This window comes from Typopeltis vanoorti, chromosome 22 (genome assembly GCF_054136105.1).
Source record: "Typopeltis vanoorti isolate ZY-2024b chromosome 22, IOZ_Tvanoo_1.0, whole genome shotgun sequence".
Taxonomy (NCBI): Eukaryota; Metazoa; Arthropoda; class Arachnida; order Uropygi; family Thelyphonidae; genus Typopeltis; species Typopeltis vanoorti.
Genome location: NC_143570.1, coordinates 36,585,136 through 36,602,051, shown reverse-complemented (window position 1 = coordinate 36,602,051; position 16,916 = coordinate 36,585,136). Strand labels below are relative to the sequence as shown.

The 16,916-nt window shown below is 34.2% G+C and overlaps 1 protein-coding gene across 1 annotated transcript in view; it reads right to left on the bottom strand.

The window, feature by feature from the left end:
* The window catches only part of LOC150094312 (uncharacterized), an 88,072-nt gene extending 81,340 nt beyond the window's left edge, over positions 1 to 6,732 (bottom strand). Inside the window, exon 1 of the mRNA XM_090411935.1 lies at positions 6,565 to 6,732. The gene's annotated coding sequence lies outside the window, so the exon portion shown is untranslated. The remainder of the gene's footprint in view (positions 1 to 6,564) is intronic.
* Between the last annotated feature and the right edge of the window lie 10,184 nt (positions 6,733 to 16,916).

The following is a 16,916-nucleotide window of genomic DNA, read 5'->3' as shown; positions in this document are numbered from 1 at the left end:
GTCTTTTATACAGCGGCTTCTATTTTTCGTTTCATATGAAGCCATTAAAAGATTGTGCTTTATCATCACCATTGTGTGGTGAATACCCTTATGGAGGTGTAACAGATATCCAGAGAGTCGAACACAATTAAGATTTCTGACCCATTTCTTGCAAACTGGTTTATTATTGGTCAGGTCTGATTTGATTAGTCTTTTTCCTGCAATTTGCTTCAAACCCTTGTTTTGCTCATCCATCATAACTCACAATATGTTCAAGTGATCGTTCTATTAAGATTTCTGTCTACACATTCTTACAATTTAATAATTAAGAATTCATTTCTGATATCTCCTTTTTCAGTTTTTAATCAACCGTTTTATTTTTAAGCAGTTCTCCGATACGTATGTTAAAATTGTTCAATTAGTCTTTTGGCTGATTTCTCTTTAATTCCATATAAATATATTGTTCACATTTCCCAAGCTTTACTTATTCTATTATCTATTTCCATATTGCTCTGCTTAAATAGCTAAACATATATCGAGAAAGGATGTGAATGTTTATTTTTCCGGCTCATTTTCAATATAGGTTTCTTTTCTTTGTTAATTTTCATGCCAAACGAAAAACGTAATATGCGTATTTTGAAAGTCAATTGATGAAAGCAATATCAATCAGATCAAAACACCAATAGCAAATGACTAAAGGTTGTAAGAAATATAAATTCACTTTTGGCTTATTCTTTATACAGTTAACACGCATAAAAGAAAACAGAATTCCAATAAAGTCCTCGAGGAAATGATAAAAAGAAAAACGCGGCTTGTAGAGTATGCAATTTACCTCGTTCGAGGTTTTGATTTGTTCGGACTGTGAAGAGCATTTTAATTAAAAATTATTTCTGGTTTAGTAGCGGACTCTATCGTACCAGTCTACGTTTAACACTCAGACAGTAATGCATGACTGGAAGTTTCACATATATGCTTAATAAAATAAAAACATACGAAGCTAAAGTTCCAGAATTTTCCGGAGACTGTTGTGGATGCGCTTGCCAGAGTGCGCAAGCAGTAATGATATAACTCGAATCATAGAAATAAAAAGAAGTCTTGTCTTCAAATAGTAGGTAACACATATTTGTCAAGTGAATTATCCCACACACTTGTGGCATGTGTTAAACTTCCGGAACTCTTTTCAGGGAAGAGTAATTACTCTCGCGTGATGTTTACCACAACGTCAGTTACAAGGAGATAAAGTGAAAATAAGTTTAGAAATAGCTTGCGGTCTTGGTGAAGTGCGCAAAGTCTTCACTCTCCCTTTCCCAAACAACCTGTGGATTCAAATGAACGCTGAATGGATGTCTGTGAATGTCTTTAGTAGTAGATTTTCATCGCATAGCGTGATACTGCTTTACTTAAAAGTTTGGAGTAGCATTAAAAAAAGACCGTGTGTAGCCATTAAAAAACTGCTTGTTTTTGAAGCATCGGATGTAATGAATTGAGAATTACAGGCACTACTCGTCATCTTAAGGGCAGTAGAATAAAACCCCTGTGACAACGGTGAAAGAGCTAGATAATCAAAAAAATCCTACTCCATAGACCAGTCTTTTTTTGAGAAAACTTTTTCTCAGCAAAAGTTTTAGTAAAAATTACAAAACATAAATAATATAAATGTGTTTTTAGTTTTTATACAAAATTTGACAATTTAGAAAGTTTTTGCTGATGGTTTTCGTTTGGAAGTACCTTCTAGAGGGAATCCAGCACTAATTAATCAGCATATTTCAATTCCATTTTCTCTGAAAGAGCGTTACCATCATTTCGTGTCCTAATGAAACCTATTCCCGAGCTCTTCACGTACTGCTGCAGTCCATGGAAAAGTAATTAAGATGTAAATCAAGAGGTGTAAATCTCAGTTCATATTTATGAACATATTTGTCAGAATCGAAAGTTGGAACAAATTGCCTAAAGGCAAATCTTGCTGATTTTTCTACTTCATTTATTCGCTCGCAGATTCATTCATTGACTCAAAAATGATATTTTGTGAGTCAATAGAAATAGCCTTTATTTCAGCTTCATTAGTCCTGATAATTTATTACTTAAATAAATACATGCTTCGCTGCTATTTTAGATATTTGAACTGAGATTTGATGGAAAATGTTCTTAATATGAAGTGATGATAAGGAATATTTTTAGATCTCTTGTAAAGCTCATTCGTAAAATTTTTATACTGGAAGACAATTTGCTTAATAGACCAATCTTTTGCCCAACAGACCAAAAAATCATATGATGAATTTGTCATATTTGACATGAAATTATTAATTTTATGTCAGTCATTTTAGTTCATTGTTAAGATTAATATTATTTCAAAAAATTAAAAAGTGGATCACATAAAAAATAACGCATATGCAATCGTATATCAAAATAGATAAAAATTAGTAGAGTTCACGTGAAGAATGCAGATTAATATATGCTCTATTATACCACCCACCTAGGTTAAAATATTATCTTCCCTCACTCCGTCTCTCTGCCTCCGGATATGCCGAAACAAGCAGAACAAACAATTTACGTTTATTCATGATAGCGCATAACATCGATCGACGATGCTGCCGGAAGAAGAACTTAACAAAAAAAAAAAAAAAAAAAAAAAAATATATATATATATATATATATATATATATATATATATGATTTTATTAAATTCGAATCCCATCCAATAAAAACCGCAAACCTGTCGTACCAAGCGTGGGAGTTTTTTTTCAAGCTACTTCACGCCTCATATAAATAAGGCGGTCGTTTCACACCGGGAGATGAAATCAATCTACCACCTAAAGACCATGGTGCGCATTCCAAGTTAATCTAAGGGTGAGTGAAGATGCTGTCTTCAGTTAACTAAGGACTGACGATTTATAAATGACTTCAGTAAACTTAGACAATTACAAATAATCGTAAAGCGTGCTAGAAATATACGATTTTCTAAGCCTTCCCACCAAATTGAACCTAAGTTTTCTAGGAGATGGTTTGTGGTTATCTTTGCCTGTCTTAAACTCGGATTTTGCTTCCTGCAAAACGCACGAACCATCCGGTAAGCACATGCGATTGATGGACATAATACACTCGCCCCTTGACCTTTGCCGCCTTGTTATTAATTCAAAATAATCCGGATGAGATAGACATATATACACCGACAATATATATATATACGAGTACTTTATTATTTTCCCCCTTTGTTCCAAGAAAAGATGTTTATTAGAAAAAAAATATTAATAATGCAAATACTGACAAAAATCAAAATCAATACGTTAATTAATATTCTAATTAAATTTGTCTTATGAAACTATGCATTTAGAAGATAACATAAACGTGCGAAACATGCTAATTAGTTAATAACATCTACTTTGTAAGACCTGACTGATAACACACTAAAGAGATGGAGAAATAAAGCCATCCAGTGTTTTGAAAGTCACAGCCCATTGGCGGTATTGAAAAATATCCTCCTTATCAGTTTCTCCGGTAATACAGCTTCTGAACATAACCATTAACCAAAACATAAAAGAGAAAATGGTTTGCCTACAGTAATAAAACAAAAGCAATGTTAGTAATCTTATAATTTAATCTTTAGAAGGGTCATAAGAAAATATCGTATCCCTTCCGCTCTTCCGAAATTGCTCTAGATTGTATTGTAACGAGACAAAACTCCTATAAAGTGTATATCATTTTGTTTGTTGCCCAACGAATAATGTTCGCTTCCAAGTTCTCACATTCAGTTTATAATGCGAAAAAAGACTGTTTTGAGCAATTTAAATTATTTAACATATTAAAATAATTAAGTAAGTAGAGTAAGTAAATGACGTTGTGATGAAAATGAAACGTTATGTACGCAGACAGATGAAGGGACTCTCCCCCATACACATTAATGTATGGGGTAGAGTCTTAATGGCGATGATTAACCTATTGTATATTTTTTTTCCATATTGAGTCTCGGACGGAGGTGGAGAGATAGAATTCTTCATCTCACCTCAAAAAGGAACATCAAGATACAATTCGCCATTCATTCTACTAACAATTAAGTTAAAAATCGGCCAGATTACTTGGCTGCGATTAGTCATTAGGCTAAATATATGAACGATACATGAAAATCTTTGTACATTAGAAAATGTTGAGAATTTTTTTAATAACTGTCATACTAAAATACGTAGTCACATTTGCAAATGAAGCCTTCCTTCAAACTAATTATTTCGACGGAAAACACAACACAGCAAGCATGCGTACTGCTCTTCATTAACTAGCATAACGTTCTTTCTGACTGGCTTTTGATAATGAGAACAATAATGAAATGCAAAAATATTGCTCTTCTCGGTCCTCCAAGAAGAGGGCCTTTCGAATACAGTGATGTAAACTAACACAACTTTCACAAAGGCGGAGTCACTATACTCTCGGTATCGTAACTTCGTTTTCTCATTACTAAAGTTAAGGTCTTATTTGGTTAAGAGATATGGATACTTGCATCTTTCGCGAATAAACTATAAAAATTTAATGGCGCAATGCTAACGATGTTGACAAAAGAGGTACAAAATTCCAAAAATGTCGAAAGGGCAGTAGAGACCAGGATCAGTAATTAAGGAAAAAGCGTATGCGGAGAGAGCCTTTCCTTATATGTTTTGCTTGATTGAAACTACAAAGCAATAAAGAAAAATTGATTAAAAGTGACAGAGCAAAAAATAGTTTCCGTATCTTCCAAATACAGACATTCTCTATTTAAATTTCTTTTCAACTATAAGGAATAAAAGTAGTACTCCTTATAAACGTTTCACTTGCCAAATGAAATCTCTTTTTTATCTTTAATGTTTAGCAGTATATAATCAAAGAATGCAGATATTTATATTTATTTATGTATGCAAATATTTAAATAAAGATTTTAAATACTTAAAAAAAAAAAGAAAGACGCACAAAGTAATATTTTTTTCTAAAATACTACAGCAAGAGTAATTTTATAGGAAGACCTAAAACTACTAACATAAATGAATATGCTTTAAATATGTAGGTGAAATAGTCAATTTTTTCCTGATCAGACTTTCGAAAAGATTGAAATATCCTCCAAGAAAAGGATTCCAAAAGCTTCTCTCATATTATTAATACAGCATATTCAACATAAACTCAGATTTTTCTTACACAAAATATAAAACTCCACAGTTTCTTGGTATTTGTTAATATCTGCATTTATTCATATTCATATTTAATGTAATACTTGCATATAGCAAGTTTTATTTATTTAAATTTAGTAAACATGATAATGTAAACCACTCATTATGAATTTACAAAACAATTTATACGAATAACTTCAAATTAATTTTTGAAGTTACGAATGACAAAAATATTTACTGTTAATGACAAACAACTTTTTTTTTATTTCGTGGAAATGAACAAGAAGGGGGAAAAATGATAATTGATAAGTTAGCAACAGCTGCATCAAAAATTGAATAATGGTAGCGATGCGCCATCACCACTTAGGGATGTTTAAATCCTCATATTCATGATAGATGATGTGTAGTTGCTAATTTATTGTGACTGAAATTAATTGACATTTGGCTAGTGAAGTTTAATGTTAAATACACACAGACACAACCAAAACTGCAATCCTACATAAACAACATATTGGTGTGTGTGTGTGTGTGTGTGTGTGGATAATACCGAATGTAGTCAATATCTCTAGATAATTATCAGTAAATGTTTCAAATGCATAGTTTTCATTAAAAATCTTACTTTTAAAATACAACCGGTGCTCATTTCTTTCTATCTATCGCATTATCTGTTCATTTCCAGTTCATTTTCATTGTTTTTTTCTAATGTAATTTTAATGTAATTTCCATTACATTAAAATTTTGAGTGAATCTCTAGCAGGATGTGAAGAACGTTCTGTTAATTAAATTGCAATTAATTGCATATGAATTCTAATTAAGTTATGAAAAAAGGCAAGTCAGGAAACCTTTAGGGTTTGATTTAGTCCGATAACAACCTAAATGCTTAATTACACTTGATGTGATTGGTTAATTAACTATTCCGCTCAAATATTTCCGTGAATGTTGAACTAGATGGGCCACTTTTTACCTCAATCAGGTCACCTAAATTCTTCTAATGATGTCAAATTCTATTAATTTATTGTACAGTGTTATCCACTTCATTTGCTAATAGTATATACTTTTATACTTCTTATTCTTATATTTTTATGAATTATTTTTTTATTTCATGTTAAAGAAACTTTCAGTTTTACATTAGAACTCCATTCAACTATTATTTTTCCTTAGAATGGCATGTATTATTCAACTAATTATCTTTTCGTTAAGTGCTATTTGCCGTCTACTTTTATTTGGCTTTCACACACAAAATAATAAATCATCGCTCTGATAATTATCTGATTCCAACTTGCTTTGATAGCAGCTTAAAGAAAGTTGCATTTTTTTATGCCAACGGTAAAAAAATCTTTCTATTTACACATTTTATACCTTTGAAAATTTACCGATAGCAAATAAAATATTTTTAAAAAAATTAGCCCATTGAATTAATTAATTAGTAACGATGCTGCTAGTTTCAAAAAACACTTACTTGGCTGTATGACAAAACTATCTGTGAAATAAATTACAAGTCACTCTTTGCTAATTAAGCGTCTTTGAAGTGAGCTAAAATGCCGACGACTAGTTCTATAAAAGCGTCATAAATTGGGAATGATTTAATGAAATCTACGCAGTCCGTACATACTTTGCACAATACATGTGTTGCGCGTGGCGGAACACGAGACTGAAATGAAACGATGTTGGATAGAATGTTAAATAACTCTTATGCGCCATCTATGGGAGAGCTTAGGAAATACAACATACGCTTTGTGCTTATGATTAATTCTATAACGGCGTTTCATTGAAGAGTGAGTTTGTGGCAAAGCCTTCAGTAGACTAAAAATAGGCTAAGATACCTTGCTTACGTTTTTGGGGATGTTTACACCTCTATAATGAAATCAAGGCTTTTATGAGTCATTTCTTCAACATACGAGAGAAATAAATCAAAATACGAGTGACGTATTTTTCTTTAGAAAGTTAAATGTTTTTAACTTACGTATGTGTAAAAACGCCTCGTCAAAAATGGCTGGTTAAGGGGAGTGACGTAGAAGAACGCAAGGGTTCTAAAATAAAATATTGATGTTCATGGCTATGAATTCTTTATATTTAGAAAAATATAATCTTGTCTAAGTTAATGTGGAAAGCGTGATATCTTTGATGTTTCTTCGATAGTTAAATAATGTTTATAAAAACACAGATACACGCTTCAACATCCTCAGTGGCATGAGCATTGGCCTTTCAAGCAAACCACTTCAACGGCAGAGGTCTCATTATGCATAATTTAGAGAAAAATGTACATCAACAATGACAGCCTTTGAAAGAATTTATAAATTTCTTTCAAAGACTCTCTCTAAGTACATCTTTTAAAGAGTAGCATTTTAAATGCTTCCACTTACCTGTAATGATGTTAATTCCATCTTTAGAATTCTCCGTCGTTGATGGTTTGTTTTCTAAAACTTGAAACGTATCCCTCGCAGGCATTGATTCAAGCTACAAAGTACTTGGATGTAGCTTAATGATCAAAATTTTTTTCCGATATGCTGCGGTTTCTATAGATAAAGACAAATCGATCAAACAGCAATTCTCCTTATTCTCTGTATTATAAACATACTAGTTATGGATTATCGATAAGACTTTTAGATACCAGGTCACTGAGTTTGACATGCGTAATTGCTTGTCTCGTCAGTAGTCACGTGTTCATAAGATTTAATCTGAATATAATCTGATGATTAAGTATATAAGGAAAAAAATACAACGTGAACTACACTGGTGTCCAAAAGCTAAGGATGAACAACATTTTACTTGCATATGAAAACAAATATTATTTTCATCATTACAATCAAATGTGCACGTAAATTTATTGCAACCATATTAATAAATTATATTACTAAAATACAAATGTGTCATAAATTTCGAACAAATTAACATTCCAGTATATTTTGGCAAAAGTTACAAATTTCCTAAGGATGTAGTTAAGGAATAAAGTGCTTACAAAAAAAAAAACTATGCAGAGAGGCATTTCAGTATGGAATATGTACACCCCGAACTGCGATGCAGCTCTCACAACATCATACGAAGCTTAGCACCAAGTGATTCAGGAGTTCTTGAAGCAAACTGGCCCACTCCGCCTTCAGAGCAAGGATAAGGCTTTGTTTGTTTTCTGAAAGGGAATTTCGAGCAGCAATGCATCTCCCTATTGCGTCCCAAATATGTTATATGGGATTGAGATCCGGGGAGCGTGCTGGCCACTCGATTCGATTAACATCCTCTGTCTCCACAAGTATCTCCACTGCACGTGTACGATGCGATGAGGCATTGTGATCCATAAAAATGAATTCTTCGCCTACAGCACTACGGAACAATCGAACAAGACGCTGAAGAACTTCGTTGCAATATCGTTCACCAGTCATAATCCCTTTTTCCAGAACTTGTAACTCCGTGCGTCCATTGAGTATAAAGCCTTCTCACAGCGTGGTCCGTAGTATTTATCGCTTTCAAGAACATTCTCGCGATGGCAAGCATCCTCAAGATGAGAGTTGAGGACAACTCTCATCTGTAAAGATACATTAGCCTATTGATGTCTTGTCCAATTTTTATGGATTCAACATCACTGAAAAAGTACTCTACGATGAGCTGTGGATAAAGGGAGCAGACTACAGGCTTTCGGGCGTATTGGCCTACTTGTCGAAGCCATCTTGCCACAGTTTGTCGAGATATGAACCTGTGCTTGAATGGAGCGGACTTGCAAGCTGACCTGCCGTTGTGCGTCGATTACGTTTTGCTGTTATAACCAAAAATCTGTCTTCATGCTCCGTGGTAGAGCGAGGGAAACTTCTTAGCATACGTCTGAAACACATTCATTTGGTTTGAAACGCTGCCCAGAGCCTGGACACCAACGCTATGTGAGATTCCAAACTCTCTGGCAATATCAGTAATTCTGTGACTTTCTTTCCCGCATTGGTTGGTATTCGAGTTTGTAACTTTATTCCTACACGAAAAGAGCTTCAAACACAATTCACTTAGCGCAGCCTTTAGCTTTTTATCTTGTTGAGTGTTACTCCATGATCCCTTTAAGCGCAATTTGAAAATTTGAATATGTTCCGGCCTTCTACACGAAATCGGAAGATTGCCGCAAACTGGTTTGTGTGAATTTGCGGTTCTTCGGAAATAGCGTTCTTCGGAAATAGCGTTCATCTTTAGGTTTTGAACACCAGTGTATATAATAAACCTTTATTGTGTTTAGTAAAGAGTATTCAGTTGGCAAGAATGGAAGAAGAAGAAGAAGAAGGAGAAGGAGAAGAAGGAGAAGAAGGAGGAGGAGAAGCAGGAGAAGAAGAAGGAGAAGCAGGAGAAGAAGAAGGAGAAGAAGGAGAAAAAGGAGAAGAAGGAGAAGAAGAAGGAGAAGAAGGAGGAGAAGAAGGAGAAGAAGAAGAAGGAGAAGAAGAAGGAGAAGCAGGAGAAGAAGAAGGAGAAAAAGGAGAAGAAGAAGGAGAAGAAGGAGGAGAAGAAGGAGAAGAAGAAGGAGAAAAGGGAGAAGAAGGAGAAGAAGAAGGAGAAGAAGAAGAAGGAGAAGAAGAAGGAGAAGAAGATGGAGAAGCAGTAGAAGAAGAAGGAGAAGATAAAAATAATAAATAACAACATGAAAAAGGCTTCCAGTAAGGCAATACGAATAACAAACAAGATAAAAGAACAAAACTATCAGTCAGCAATTTTTTAGGGAGAAAAGATGATAAAAATATCATTGTTGAGCAAGGTTCCCATCGTCAAAACTCTCGGTGTGTTTAGAACATGTCGCCCGAAAGCATGAATGACTTTGTGATTTTGGAAGGGCGAAGGCGTCAATGATGACACTGAGCAACTACAAACAGGAAATTCTACTGAGTGGAAGAGGGATCCCTTCGATGGACTTGACGAACGAAATGAGCAACGCCTGAGAAATCCGAAGGGAAATATTTACCGAATCCCAAACTGTCAGCATTTAAAACGGGTACTAATTTTTTAAATATTTATTCTGAATGTAGAATCAGTAGAGATGAGGCGGACAGAATTGTGGCTAAAGTCACTGTGATGTGATGCCAGTGTATTCTATTTGTTAACTGTATGTGTATTTTACCTGAAACTTGCTAATTTTTTGGATAGAATAAGAAATCCAGTTTTCGGGGGAGGGGAGTATCTTCAAAAGCAAAACAGTCATGAGGATCCTTAAAATCAGTACAAAAATGCTTGAATACATTTCTTGTGAATATATAAGAATACGTACTCTTCAAAAAAAAAAAAAAGTAGCGCCAATTTAGTGTGAGTGCGCAAAGATAAGAGAATTAGAGGATTTGAAGTTTTCTTCAACCCCTTTTCTAAGTATATACCATTTTACGTAAGCCCTCACAGATAGAGTTATTTCATTTTTATAGTGACTGATCACCTACATTTATATTTCTCTAGTTACCAGTACGATTACGGCCTTTTGTTACCCACATTGTACAGTTCCTTCTATTTCCTTTTCCTATTTATTATCCTAAATCTTCCTTAATCTATCAGTCTCTATAACCCCACTTGAGCAGCAATTGCATTAATATCATATTTATAAATTATATCGTATTCATTTTTACTAGATTCTGTTATCACTTGTATTACTGTAAGACCAATGTTGCATCAGTTGTATTATGCTATAATTTGTACCAATAAATTAAGAATTCTTGAGTTTTAATAAAATTTCAAATATCAGTTTCCTCCTGGCCGGTTTGATTGGTTTTGGAAGGAAAAACCCGAGTTTCTGGGAGCGCTTCCGTATGAGACCAGCTAACATACTTTCAATTAAAAAGCTCCAATGAAAGTTTCTCGCATCTATGATCAAGCTATCTTGGCAGTCACAAGACGAAGCATTATTTTCCAGTGCATGTATTATATGATGCAGCAAATGAATTATATTCAGCTTCACTTATGTAATTTGTAATTTCTGAAGCATTATTATTGTTATTATGATAATGGATCAGTAAATTAATAATGATAATAATAATAAGTGTGAAATAAACAAGTATGAAAATAAGAAATTGGACTGAAGAACATTCAAATGTGTACACAACAACAAAACAACAACAAAAAAAAAACATATTAAATGCACAAAGCATCAAAATCATCCAGAAATTTCAGGGGCTTACAGGATAATGTCATCGCATTTGCTGTATGTAGGAGTCGCATCAACAGGTATTTCGTAAGTTAATTTCTGCAAACTCATATTACATTCCAAAAATTTCTCTTTTTCATATCCGAAGAAGGGGGGGATAAAAATGTAAAAACGCGCTATATCCGGGGGGGGGGAAACATTCTCTGGAGTGACAAATCTTTTTTTTTTTTCATGCAGTATAAAGGGCGTAAGAATGCATCCCTCTAAGCATGAAAATTAATGTGTGCTGTCTAGAGGATTCTTCACAAAATTTGAATGTACGAAGACCTAAGAATCAGACAGTCCTATAGACAGAATCATACGGATTATACAATTCTATAGCGAAGGCTATCGGGATGTGGGAAGTTAACACCTGCTGCAGATGGAATGATGGACTAAGAACTGTAATCATTACACAAAAAATCTATGAGTTGGAGGAATGAAAAATAGAGGCTGTTTTAGATGAGTTAAAAATGTTTTGTTTGAGAAAAGGCAAATATTTTAGTTGAAATACATTAAAAAGTGGTAGATATTATTTCTTGGGGATGAAGCCATACTAAAAACAGTATTATTATAAACATCTGCGTAATATTAATAGAAATATACTCCTAGTTCCTTTTTTTTTTGTATCATGCTGAATTTAATTATCTAGGGCAGTGTTTCCCAAATGGTGGGTCACAACCGGGCACTGGGTCACGAAAGCTAAATGCCGGGTCGCCCAAAAAAACTCTCGAAAATTTAGGTGTTTCGTTTTTTTTTTCCCCCAAGAAACTCTAAAATACAAGTAAATAGCGTTTAATCGGGACTAATGAATAAATAATTTAATTAGTAGAGACGAAAAACGCGCTGCGTCCTCGTAGCCATTTCACAGTCTCTTTGTTCGCGGTAAAGTAGCTCAACTAATGGCAAGGCCACGCGGTGGCAACCGTGCCACCAGCCGAATCGTTTGGCGGTCTGGTGTTTGTTTTACTCGCCTGCAACGTAATCACTCTGCTTATTCAGTTTGACTTAAGCATCGAGAGACAGAGTATTTTTTTTTTGTATTTACTGATTACGTGTACCTTGCTTGATGGGCAGGAACGACTCATGCATAGGCACTACGGAACTCCAGCACCCCCAATTCTTCTCGATATATAAACATATTTATTAATTTATTTATATTTGCTTGTAATATTTAATTTTATCATCAACAATTCTCTATATAATTCTCTTATTTTGTATAAAAATAATAAAAATCCATCTTGTAGCACTTAGGAGGGCGAAAGACGTTAGCAGCCCTGTGTTTACCACGGTGTCATATTGCTACGCACGCAAGCATATGCACGTCATAATGAGATGCGTGCTTTAGCGTAATGCGACACTGTCCGTCGCGCAGTTCCACTGTTGTTTATATGCAGTTTGCGCCAGTACTAGAGTGTTCGTAGTGCTTATCGTGTTTACTCCGTCTCTTTAAATATTTGGACATCACAATTAACGGATTTAATTGTAATGTCCAAAAATTGTAAATCCATTCCTTTAATTACAATTAAAGGAATGGATTTTATTTTTATATAAGCAATATTGTTTCATGAAACAAAACAAGAAGAATATATTTTATTTTTAAGTAATTTTGAATTATACCGAACTGTATAATTTTATCTAATAAATAATACTTTTTCATAAAGAACTTTTATTGTTAAAAAGATTAGAAGTTAAATGATAAAATATACAAAAAGCCAACAAGTTTCACTAGCCACTGTCTAGCATTTTCAAGGCTGAACTGGTGTGAAAACAAATGCATTAAGTTACATTTAAAACATACACTTTAGTAACTGTTAGGCCGTTACATTTGATCATTCGTGTTTCATGGCGTGCATGTGTTCGAATGCTTCAGTCAGAATCCGGTACATGACCACGTGTTGTGTAGTTTTTTGCATATTGTAGTTCTGTTGAACTGAGAGAGATGATGAGATTTTTCCATATGTCTTTAAGAATAATACCTTAATTTCTATTTAAATTATTGCCTGTTCGTAGTACCACAGCTGCTTCTTTTAAAGTTCTGTATCTGTAGTCATTCTCGATGTAAGGCATAGAACTGTTTTTCCAATCTATAACGTGATCTGATGTTAAGAAATGATGAGCTAAACCAGAAGTGATGAGTCTGTTATGATTGACATCCCCCACATGTTCCTTCTGTGTTATTTTAAAACTTCTAGAAGTCTGACCAATGTAAGAAAGGCCACACGTGCATGGAATTTCATATACTCCAGGACATTTGAAGAAAGGTACCTCATCTTTGGGTGATCTTAAGATTTGTCCGATCATGGTAGTTGGTTTAAAAACCACTCTGATGTTATGAGATTTTAACATTCTCGCCAATTTTGTGGAAACTGAATTAATATATGGAATGACAGCTGTGAACACATATTGGGGCATCGTAACACGTTGTTGGATAGCCATTTGTTTAAAATGTTAGAAGGGTATCCATTAAGAGATAGAGTGTTAGCTATTAGTGACAGTTCTCTCTGTACATCTGCTTCTTTTGAAATAGATCTTAAGGCTCCATTACGGAGCATGTGAATGATGCTGTGTTTTTGTGATCTATGATGGTTGGACGAATAATGTAGATATCTACTTGTATCTGTGGGTTTCTTGTAAATGGAGAGTTGGAAATTGTTATCTTCTTTCTTCACGAGGATGTCAAGAAAAGGAAGTTCTTTGTTCTTCTCTAGTTCTATAGTGAATTTGATGTTATTGTGTAGTGAGTTGATTTTGTTCAGAAACACGAGAAGGTTTTCCATGGTATCCTTCCAGATGATGTACACGTCATCGACATATCTCCACTAAATTGACGGTTTTGATAAAATGGTGGAAAGAATACCCTTTTCAAGTTTTTCCATAAAAAGGTCTACACATGGTGGTGAGAGGGGGGATACCCATGGCTAGACCTTCCGATTGTTTGTATACAGTGTTGTTAAATTTGAAGGAATTTGATTTCAGGCAATGATGAAACAACTGTGTGATGCCTTGAGGGAAAAGATCTTTCAGAATGTTGACTACCTCTACGATCGGTACATTAGTGAATAAGGACACTACATCAAGGCTAGCCATAATGTCCGTTTCTGATATTTTAATACTTTTGATTTTTTCTACAAATTGTTGAGAGTTTTTAATGTAGGTCTCTCTGTGTCTAATTGTTCCTTTCAATAATTTTGCCAAATGCTTTCCTAGTAAGTACGTAGGTGAGGATCTTCCATCAACTATTGGACGAAGATGTACGTTTTCTTTGTGAGTCTTGGGAGCCCCATAAAGGTGTGGAGGAATAGGATGTAAGGATGGTGGAGATATCTCGATGACGTGTTCATCATCTGGAAGGATACCATGGAAAACCTTCTCGTGTTTCTGAACAAAATCAACTCACTACACAATAACATCAAATTCACTATAGAACTAGAGAAGAACAAAGAACTTCCTTTTCTTGACATCCTCGTGAAGAAAGAAGATAACAATTTCCAACTCTCCATTTACAAGAAACCCACAGATACAGGTAGATATCTACATTATTCGTCCAACCATCATAGATCACAAAAACACAGCATCATTCACATGCTCCGTAATGGAGCCTTAAGATCTATTTCAAAAGAAGCAGATGTACAGAGAGAACTGTCACTAATAGCTAACACTCTATCTCTTAATGGATACCCTTCTAACATTTTAAACAAATGGCTATCCAACAACGTGTTACGATGCCCCAATATGTGTTCACAGCTGTCATTCCATATATTAATTCAGTTTCCACAAAATTGGCGAGAATGTTAAAATCTCATAACATCAGAGTGGTTTTTAAACCAACTACCATGATCGGACAAATCTTAAGATCACCCAAAGATGAGGTACCTTTCTTCAAATGTCCTGGAGTATATGAAATTCCATGCACGTGTGGCCTTTCTTACATTGGTCAGACTTCTAGAAGTTTTGAAATAACACAGAAGGAGCATGTGGGGGATGTCAATCATAACAGACTCATCACTTCTGGTTTAGCTCATCATTTCTTAACATCAGATCACGTTATAGATTGGAAAAACAGTTCTATGCCTTACATCGAGAATGACTACAGATACAGAACTTTAAAAGAAGCAGCTGTGGTACTACGAACAGGCAATAATTTAAATAGAAATCAAGGTATTATTCTTAAAGACATATGGAAAAATCTCATCATCTCTCTCAGTTCAACAGAACTACAATATGCAAAAAACTACACAACACGTGGTCATGTACCGGATTCTGACTGAAGCATTCGAACACATGCACGCCATGAAACACGAATGATCAAATGTAACGGCCTAACAGTTACTAAAGTGTATGTTTTAAATGTAACTTAATGCATTTGTTTTCACACCAGTTCAGCCTTGAAAATGCTAGACAGTGGCTAGTGAAACTTGTTGGCTTTTTGTATATTTAATCATTTATCTTCTGGTCTTTTTTAACAATAAAAGTTCTTTATTTTAATACATCAGACCAAAAATGTACAATTTAAATATTTTTTCATGTTTAATTTTTTTTAATTTTTACTATAATTTTGATATTTTATCCAAACACGTATACACTGTACTTACAGTGTGTATGTATATTTCGAAAGTTGCAGCACCCCCACGATTTCAAGCCACGAGCCGCTACTGCCGGTGGGTTTGGCTGAACAACCGTAATTATTATAATTGTTTCTAAATAATTTATTTCATTCTTTCTTCATCTCGCTTGCCATTACCCATTTAACGATGGATAAATGGGTAATAAAACAACAAACAAACAATGCGCCAGTTACAAACTCCTCGATTAGAACAATCGAATGACGTGCAGCCGGGCACAAGTTCTGAGAACAGCACTAATAAACGGCCGAACGATGTGTTGTCTACTACTCTTACAAAAAAGAAGATGTACTGAACCCGACAGTATTCTGAGGATTACATACAATTCGGTTTCATCAAGAGTGCTGATGACAAACCATTATGTGTTATTTTTGGTGCGGCACTTTCAAACGAGTCCATGAGACCTACGGCACTCAAAGACATCTTCACCACAATACCACTGATGAAATTTTTGCTGTCTTGCCATCAGGAGTACCCACTTTTAGCAGAAAAAAGCGATAAATTTTCTAATGCCCTTTGTCATAACCGATAAGTGTAAAACAGGCTTTTCAACAGTGTTTTTTTAAATAAATATAGAAACCTACTGGAAGTCGATCCGGATTTAAGAATAAAGTTATCATCTTTTCCTCCAAACCTGAAGTTTCTAGTTATCAATCAATAGCATCACACTGTTCATTAATAAATTCTTTGGCTTTAGTTTAATTTCTTTATATTTTTGTAAGAGTAAACGCTTCTTTATTATAATAATAATAAATGAAAATATGAAAACATTCAAATCTGTTTTATTTACCTATTGGCCATAAAATTTTAGTGGGTCACGAAGATGAAGTATTAAAATAACCGGCCCACGGAAAAAAAGTTTGGGAACCTTTGAGCTAGGGCATTGTTACTTTTATTTTGTTGTATCTAATCTCTTTTATTCATTATGACCGTTTTCACAGTTCAGATAGTGATGTAAGTGTTTAAATATTCTGACGTGTACAACAATTTTCTATAGTTATTTTGGAGCTTCTCCTATTGAAGTCTTTTATTCGAACTAGATTGTTTCTGTTTTCTTGT